This window comes from Bactrocera neohumeralis, unplaced genomic scaffold, assembly GCF_024586455.1.
Source record: "Bactrocera neohumeralis isolate Rockhampton unplaced genomic scaffold, APGP_CSIRO_Bneo_wtdbg2-racon-allhic-juicebox.fasta_v2 cluster09, whole genome shotgun sequence".
In the NCBI taxonomy this organism is placed as follows: Eukaryota; Metazoa; Arthropoda; class Insecta; order Diptera; family Tephritidae; genus Bactrocera; species Bactrocera neohumeralis.
Genome location: NW_026089622.1, coordinates 32,309,146 through 32,318,594, shown reverse-complemented (window position 1 = coordinate 32,318,594; position 9,449 = coordinate 32,309,146). Strand labels below are relative to the sequence as shown.

At 32.5% G+C, this 9,449-nt stretch overlaps 2 long non-coding RNA genes across 2 annotated transcripts; both read right to left on the bottom strand.

The window, feature by feature from the left end:
- Positions 1-4,431: 4,431 nt before the first annotated feature.
- Positions 4,432-5,498, bottom strand: LOC126764305 (uncharacterized). The gene is made up of 3 exons (XR_007667912.1): positions 5,330-5,498; positions 5,092-5,242; positions 4,432-5,023 (listed from the first exon to the last, which is right to left on the bottom strand). It is a non-coding gene; the product is annotated as an uncharacterized LOC126764305 (long non-coding RNA).
- Positions 5,499-8,871: 3,373 nt separating this feature from the next.
- On the bottom strand, positions 8,872-9,264 carry LOC126764362 (uncharacterized). Its single transcript, XR_007667974.1, has 3 exons — positions 9,216-9,264; positions 9,064-9,117; positions 8,872-9,008 (listed from the first exon to the last, which is right to left on the bottom strand). It is a non-coding gene; the product is annotated as an uncharacterized LOC126764362 (long non-coding RNA).
- Between the last annotated feature and the right edge of the window lie 185 nt (positions 9,265-9,449).

The window sequence follows — 9,449 nt, the reverse complement described above, 5'->3', positions numbered from 1 at the left end:
CTGCGGAAGTGCCAAAAAAAAAAGTGCCTCAACTGCTGTCATGATTCCGGTCGATTGAGTAGCTGAAACAAAAAAATTCAAAATGTTTATTAAACTTAAATATATTTTCTATACAATGGACTACGATCTTTGAAAAATATCAAAAATTAAGAAAATGGCGCCATTTTGAAAAAAAAAATCGTTTTTTTACGAAAAAAAATTGTCGTTTTTTTAATGCCAAATTGACAATTTTCAGCCAATCAAAAAGATCGTAGTCTATTGTATAGCAAATGTATTCAACTATATCCAGTTTTAATTTGAAGTCGATCGGTCAATTTCTCGTTGAGTTATAATGTCAGCAAATTTGAAAAATATCGTTTCGAGAAAAACGCGTTTAAAGTTTCACTTATATATGTTCGCACCTCTGAGCGGTCGCTATTTAGAACGCTGCCATTCAAAAACTATTCTTTCAATATCATGTCAATGTCAATGTAACTTTAGAACAAATTAATGTCTAAAGAAAGAGATCTACAACGATACAAAAAAAATTACTAAGAACGGTTCCAGTGATTTACTCGAATATTAACTTATTAAGAGAAAAAACTCAATAATACTCACAGTGTATGAAGAATAATACAATAAAGAATTCATGCATAAAAGAGAGTTTTAGAACAAATACTACTAAATTAAATAACAATTTTACCGAAATCTATGGCTTAACTTTGTTAAGATAATTTGATAAAAAAAGCACTATATAAAACAATAATTGAACTTAATTTATACACTGCTCTTATCAATGCGCTTTGAAGAAGAGTTGGAAACTATAGACAAAAATTTGAGCTCTCTTAGTATAAATAAAGAAACAACAATGACCGAAGGAAAAGATAAGCGCGATCTCATTATGCAAACTATATAGCCCTGACAGACGAGCAAAATGAATGCGCCTTATTTAGAGAGCTGATAGTGAAATTTGTTTATTTATTAAAAACAAAGGTGAAATAAAAATGTATAAAAGAAATTATTAATATAAATTTTGGTATTTTTGGAAAATCAATATAAATTTAACGAAAAAATTCGTTTATTATTAATTACGTTCAAAGATAATAGAGTGAAATAAAAAGCAATTATTGATTGTAATGCGAAAAAAGTGTGCAAAAAAGTTAAGAATATTGGAAAAATGGATAGCAAACTGTGCGTTGTTTATTTTCTGCCATCTAAAAATATTAAAATTTGTTTTTGTTAATATAGTTGCACATAATTTAATTAGCAATATAAAACTGCAGTAAACGCAAAGGAGGCGGCAGACTTCAAGCAACATCTCTCAAAAAATAGCAAAAATCGGCCATAACGTGGGTCAAATGCACAAGTAAATGCAAATTAAGCCCGCTAATGCATATTAGCGCTGTCGTCTGTCAGGGCTATTAAGCTGATTGATTGTACCACGGTACACAACAATCACTTCAGAAGAGGCTGCATTTTATTTCAACTGCGTTACCTGCACTCTAAGAGGTTCTGCTCTTGATATTGTAAGACGGGAGCAACCGTATAAAATAAATTATTAATATAAATTTTGGTATTTTTGGAAAATCAATATAAATTTAAGGAAAAAATTCGTTTATTATTAACTACGTTCAAAGATAATAGAGTGAAATAAAAAGCAATAATTGATTGTAATGCGAAAAAAGTGTGCAAAAAAGTTAAGAATATTGGAAAAATGGATAGCAAACTGTGCGTTGTTTATTTTCTGCCATCTAAAAATTTTAAAATTTGTTTTTGTTAATATAGTTGCACATAATTTAATTAGCAATATAAAACTGCAGTAAACGCAAAGGAGGCGGCAGACTTCAAGCGACATCTCTCAAAAAATAGCAAAAATCGGCCATAACATGGGTCAAATGCACAAGTAAATGTAAATTAAGCCCGCTAATGCATATTGGCGCTGTCGTCTGTCAGGGCTATTAAGCTGATTCATTGTACCTCGGTACACAACAATCACTTCAGAAGCGGCTGCATTTTATTTCAACTGCGTTACCTGCACTCTAAGAGGTTCTGCTCTTGATATTGTAAGACGGGAGCAACTGTGTGATTGGACAACCCTGCGACAATTGCTCATTAATGAATTTGGCGAACATACACCTGTGTCTACCCTTATTTTGGAAATCAGTAATATTATATAAAATTTAATAATAGTGTAAAATTATTGTGCGAAGAAATTAACATCGAAGTATGTAGAGTAAAAGATTGTATTAAATTAAAAAATGAAAATATATCCACTAAAACATTTTTGTATAAAGAGCTAGATCAAGTTAGTTTAAAGACGTTAAAAAGGGAATTGCCAAATTATTTAACTGCATTAATAAACGCAAATTTAGTAACTGACCTCAATTCAGCAATACAAATTTTGAAAGAAAATATTGTGTTTGAAGATGATAGAAGACTGAACAAAACTAAACAAAATCATAATCAAAGAAACATCTCATTTTACAGAGTTCCTAACCTTTCTCACATAAATTCAAAGAGAGAAAATGGTAACTAGTTTCAACATTTTTCTCCATCTAATGGAAATCGATTTTTTGACTATTCTCTTGGCAATAACCATTAGGGAAATGCCTTACCACCTAATAACGCAAATCACTTTTATCATTCAAACCCAAATGGATGGATTTATCACCCACAAACGAATTCAACTTTAAACTGAAAACTAAAAATTTAAAACATAGTTTGTCATTCCTTACCACTGGTGGGGGGAATGAAAAGTCTTATATCGAGGGAGAATTTATTCATTCTAATTTTTATTTGGTATTTTCATTGCTTATATACTATTTTAGAAAACTATCTTTAATAACTAAATATATGTGTATGAGTGTATGTATGTATTGCAGCATATTCAGGGGTGTTGTGAAATCCAAGACAGAATTGCTTAGCTGGCAGAATTGAAAACCAATTCTGATTTTCAATGGTGTCATAGAATCTAATTGGATTTTCGTCTTTTCGAACACACGCAAAACCAATATTCGAATCAGCTGTTTACTAACGTGACAAAACTTGCAAATGAATACATTTGGAAGCAATCCTATTAAAGCTTTTAATGAGTTCCGAATTAAAGAAAGATTTTAAGAGATAACATTTATCGAACGAATAAAGACGCATTTGGGTGTTAAATTACGTTTATTACATTTTACAGGGAGCTTGCTTTAGAAGCTTGATAAAAATGAATTATTTTTTGCTTAAATCTCTTTAAAAAATTTTCAAACTTAACTTGAACATAAGTTATTAAAAAATATGAATCTCTTTGAATTTTTTGTTTCCGATAGAAATCTCGACCTGCATCCTGCCTGCCGTCTGGCATATGCACATGCGAGAAGCATCTGGCAATTGCTTTTCAAAGGCAGAATGTTAAAGATTTCGTATCCAAAAAATTTGTGGATGATGTTTTAATATATAACTATAAACCCTAGAAATTTCGCCTTAATCAATTATTTCTTTCCCTTCCAAAAAAAACACAAAAAGATGTTTTTAAGCCTCTAAAGCAAGCTCCCCTTTAAATATCTGCATTTTTTTCAAAAACTCAATAATTGAGATATTTCGTGTTTTATACTTATGTTTTCCCCTATAGAAATAAAGATAAATTAATTCGAAATAATAAAATAACTTGGTTTCTTAACTTACATTTCAAATCTGTGTGCGACTATCTTCTTGATTTGTTTCTGACAGCAAAACTGATTAAATTGGTTTCCGTGACACCCAAAACCGATACAAATTCTGTTTCGAATATCAAACCAATAATATCTGAATTAATGACACCTACTGCTTTTTTTGATCGGTTTCAATTCTTATTACGACACCCCTGATTGTTTATGTTGCTTGATATGTTTTATGCTACATGGGAAAACAACCCCAATGTACAATTTAATACGAGTACATGTGTGTGTGTGTGTTTAATGTTATCTCATCTGTAAATTTATGACTTGTGTCCCGATGCATTTGTATTACTATTAGATGTGCATTGCATGTAAATGCATAATATATATGTATGTATGTATATTAATATATATAAATAGATATTTATATTTAGTAGAATTTCGGCTTTGCTGATAAGTAAGCACCCTGCAGAAAATTCGACTAGTTCAGAACTAGCATAGAACTCGACCTTTTGATGACAGTACTAGTTCTAGCTCAATACCCATGCAATGCTTTCAACTGTCCACTTTTACACGGTGTTGTCATTGAAGGTGGCAATTGTCGCCCAGTGCATTACTTTGCCACTCGCCTTTAACTGGTTCCGTCGTGGATAGTCCTAAGGTAGCTCCGTCATGCTTAGTTCTACTCCAAAAAAGCCACAACATCTAAATTAAAAACTCATTTTATTAATTCAAAACATGTATATATCTATTTTTATTTTTGAAACATAAAAGTTAATTCTCCTCAAAGCACAAATTTAATGTTTTCTTTCCGATATATTTTTTGTTTTGAAATATATGGACACACATAAAATTAACAAAATACACACTTATAATATGGAATATTAACATAAAAATTCAGTTCTCTTTCAACTTTCATACTTTTATAATAAAAAAAAATTGTATTAACATATAATATAAAAACTCAGTTCTTCATGTCAATTCATATCTATGTATATAGAACAATTTTTGCTATTGTTGAATTCAATGCACATACGGGCATGTGCTGCAAATCGTTTTCGCATGAAACTGCCACCGAAACAAACGACAAATACGTGTTTGTGTGACACTTTCATGCGAAAACGATTTGCAGCACATGCCTGATATATGTATATGTATGTATAAAATATTAAGGCAACTTATGGGTCAATTTAAGAAAGTAATAAAATTTAAAATCAAAGAAAGTAATAAAGTTTAAAATCAAAGAAAGTGTGAAGTGAACAAAAGGAAGAAAACAAAAGGTTAAGTATGGGTGGTGGCTTTTGATGCAGATATGGTTTTAAAAATGCGCTTTTTCCGCATTCGGATGGCCTTGCGTAGGATGTCCTCTGCATTTTCGACCTTCGGGAGTTGAGAAACTGAATCTATTTTACGGAAGAAACATGTATGTACATAAGTATACGGTGCTTCATTATTGAAACTTGCGACTTACCCAGAAGAGCAGCATATAGTTTCTCGTAGGTTTTGAGTCTTTTCTTGCCGTGCGTCCCGTCCAAATTGTGGCTGAGGACAACTGAATCGTCAAATATATTCTTCAAATTTCGGGTGGCACTTTGCTGCAGCAGTCTCTTTATGGTGGACACCTGTAAAATAAATAAATAAATTTTGTTATGAGTTAGATGTATACAATTTAATTCACTACTGCTGCTTAACTAGTACTAGAGCTTAACTTGTTTGATTTTGTCAATATAACACTTTGCTCGCTTAAATAATAATTATGTTTCAAAATATACACATGTAGATATACAGCTAACTTTGCCGTTGTGCATCTAACTATATAAGTTGCAAAAAATATCATATTGAATTTTACTCCTATTATATTGTGGATAGCTGTATATTAAGCCGGGTCGATTTGTGGGGAGGCAAAAAAATCGCCCATTGCTCTATGAAAATCATATTCTAGGGATCCAAATAAGATACTTTGCCGAAGGAACCATACCTCTGAAACGAATTTTGATGTCCCCCATTTTGGGTCGAACCTTTGGGTAGGGGCAAATTTTGAAAAATCCCACTTTGACCCATTTAGAGTGCTCCAATCGAGTCCAAATGTATGACCGACCCCCACTAACTTTGGACGGCCGATGGCACACCCCCCTGGAACTCCCCGGGGGGTTCCCCATACAAACATTTCAAAAAATCACCATTTTTTGTGATTTACATGAAAAAATCAGCTAAATTGCTATGTTGTTTCTTTATTTTTATTTATTTATTTATAATAATATCTTTTTCTCTTAAGAAATTTATTCAGCTAAATTGCTATGTTGTTTCTTTATTTTTATTTATTTATTTATAATAATATCTTTTCTCTTAAGAAATTTATTTAGTCAGAACATATGTAAATGAAAAAACTTAATTTAAGTGATGATCTGAAACTATTAATAGACAATTGTGTTTGCCCTTGAGATCACAAATGATCCTAAACTAACAATAGACAAGAAACAATTATGTTTTCCCTGAATAACGCAAATGATCTTAAACTAACAATAGACAATTGTGTTTGCCCTTGAAAACACTTATGCTTAAGATATGTGTACATACTGTCGGTATGTACAGTAGATTAGTGTTAAGGGGGGTATGGTTTGACAACTTTTTTTCCATTTTTTTTTTAATTTTTTTTTTCTGAACCATTAACTTCTCAAGAATATTGTGTTAATGTTTTAGGTCATTCGGAGAAAAACTAACGAAGTTACAGCACGTTGAAAATGGTACCAAAAATTGAAAAATTAAAAAAAACTCGACATCAATTGAAAGATAAACTAATAAACTAAAGAAAGCATTTTGATTTCAGATGATCCAGTGATCAAGGTCTTTTTTCGACGAAACAAACCTTAACCCCACCTTAAGATGTGTGTATGCACTCAGCATGTGGTGCATACATAAATTAGGATAAGGAATGCTATAAATAAAGGAGCTCTGGGCAACCAGAGCTGAGTTCTATTTAACAACCGAAACCCTATGCGTCTTACTTTACAATTACCATTTCATTCTTATTACCTCAAAAAGTTTACAATGAATCCACCATCCTCTTCACCGCAAGATGAAGCAACTACATCAACAACTCTCGAAAACCCAATGAGTCATATACCCAAGCATGATGTTACTGTTTTTGGTGTGTCTACTGATTTGACTGATCTTAATTTACCAACCCATCTGGATATCTTGAGATATTATTTTTACTTAAGCGAACGTGCTAAAACAGAACAAAAAAAGTTTTCTCATAAATCATTCACTATTCAAGTACAAGATAGGTTGATTGGAATTTGGGAAAAACTTGGTATGGAAATAATGCTGAAGAAAAGTGTATGTAATAAATTGAATAAATTGCTTGACAAGTATCAAGAGCAAATCAAGAGAAGAAACAACACCCCACAATTTACAGAGTATGTAAAATCTCTAGAAACAATTTTTAACATTGGAACATGTAAATGCGATTTGAAGGCAGTTCCATGTGCATGCGGCTGGGTTCACGAACGCCTCAAAGAGTTCATGCACGATCAACATAATCAGAGAAGACTAACAATGGATGCATTTATGATGGAAACTGAAGAGCAAGCAGCAACGTCTATGTCATCAATGCCAACATACCAAGATCCCGATGATTCAACATACGCACCGCCACCGGTTCAAGAAGATATGGATAGAAGCACAAGTTCACAATACACAGAGAGATACGATTGTTTTAACTTTGCCTTGGTATGTGACGGATTTGGTGTGCCTGACAGAGTAGCATCAGCATTGGGAACTGCTCTTTTGCAAGATTCTAAAATTAAAGATAAGCATGGGAAATCTCTCATCATGGATAAATCGAAAGTTCGCAGAGAAAAAGAGAAATGCAGACAAGAAGTGCTTCGCAAACGGTTTGATACCTATTTGTTAGCGTTTTCATTCGATGGCAGAAAAGATGATACTTTAACGATAGATAAAATTGATGAGAAGTATCATACTAGGATGGCAAAAGAACCCCATCTTGTTATTTTGAGAGAACCCAATTCTGAATTGATTGGTTACGTAAGACTGGAACATGAAACCGCTGAATACAAAACAACCAAATTAAATGGTTTTTTCAACGATAAAAATATATCACTGGATACATTAATTGGAATATGCACTGACGGTGAGCCAACAAACACTGGCCCACACGGTGGAATTATACGACGATTCGAATTGCTGTTAAAAAGACCATTGCATTGGTTTGTTTGCCTTCTACACTTCAACGAACTTCCGATTCGGCATTTGTTTGAAGCTTTGGATAAATCAACCAGCACTGGACCAAGATCGGCAACCGGAAAACTGAGCCGTCAAATCGAAACTTGTGAAACTCTTCCGGTAAGTTATTGCTATCACTCATTTATTTTGTCGATAATTGTTGCGATTATATGTGACAACGGAAAATCCAGATGCAAATTTAAGAATTCTGGTTGAATTTATAATTAAATGTTATGTGCCAATGTACTTCAATATCAAGTATTACAGCTCTGTCGTGTACGGCAGTGCATTATTTTTTGAGTTCATTGGTTGGTCACGATTTCTAGAACCTCGCTTACGCAAAATTGTCAATCAAGTAATTAATGATAATTCATATTATGCGCATTCGGAAAATATTTTGTTATCAATGTTGTTTGATGATAAGAAAGAAAAGCGCGACTGTGCCATCAAGAAAATTCTACGCTATCGAACCGATGTTGACGAGCCAATGGAACTTAGAGTTTATAAAAAACCAGATATAAACTTTAATTGCACAAGTTATACGGAAATGATCAATTTGAATGATATAAATATCGTATTTGAACCACCATTCACGCGAAGCATTCCGTACGATACATTGAAAGAATATTTAAATCAAGATGATCCACCGTTTAATGATCCAAAAATTCCATCACACATACAAGGAACGGAACGACATGTTCAATTACTAGCTAGCGTTTCCAAACGGGTTATACCGAAAACTGTAGAGGCTGTTATGGCGACGACATTAGAGAGCCGTGCAAAATTGCCCAGACTTGAAAGTAAAAAAGACTTCAAAGAATAATTGTTTTTAATTTCTTTTCTATATCTCACTTAAATTAATTTTTTTCATTTACATACGTTCTGACTAAATAAATTTCTTAAGAGAAAAAATAGATATGATTATAAATAAATAAATAAAAATAAAGAAAAAACATAGCAATTTAGCTGATTTTTTCATGTAAATCACCAAAAATGGTGATCGCTCTAGACTTTCTTTACTTGAAAGTGGGAAAAGCTCTGCGATTGGCGCTCAAAATGACTCCTGGCGAATTAGCTTTTGCGTGACGATTTTCTGTTCCGCCAGAGCAGTCATTACAGCTTTATTATGGGCAAGTTGAGTTTCTGAAATTAATAATGATTTGTTATATAATCTTGTGGAATATAAAGCGCTTCTTACGTTCCATTTGATCCAACTTTTTACAGACAAATGATTTTAACTTCCCGATATCCTCTAAAATGAGATATACATACGTATGTTTAATGTTATTTCTTACATACTTCTGATATGTACAATGTACATTGTACATATACATATGTAGTTATAACTACCTTTAACAGCGAGAAATTGCTCATTTACAACGCTGCAGAGCTGGAACTTCTGGGATCACCGCCTGTAATAAAAAATACAGAATGTTTGTTAATAACATAATTATTGACAGTAGTGGTATGTACTTACACTGTGGTTGAATATTTTCAGCCCATCTCTCATTAATTTGTAATTTTTTAAAAGACATTTAGTATTTTCTGAACGCGTGTACAGAATAAGACTGTCTTTGCTTAAGT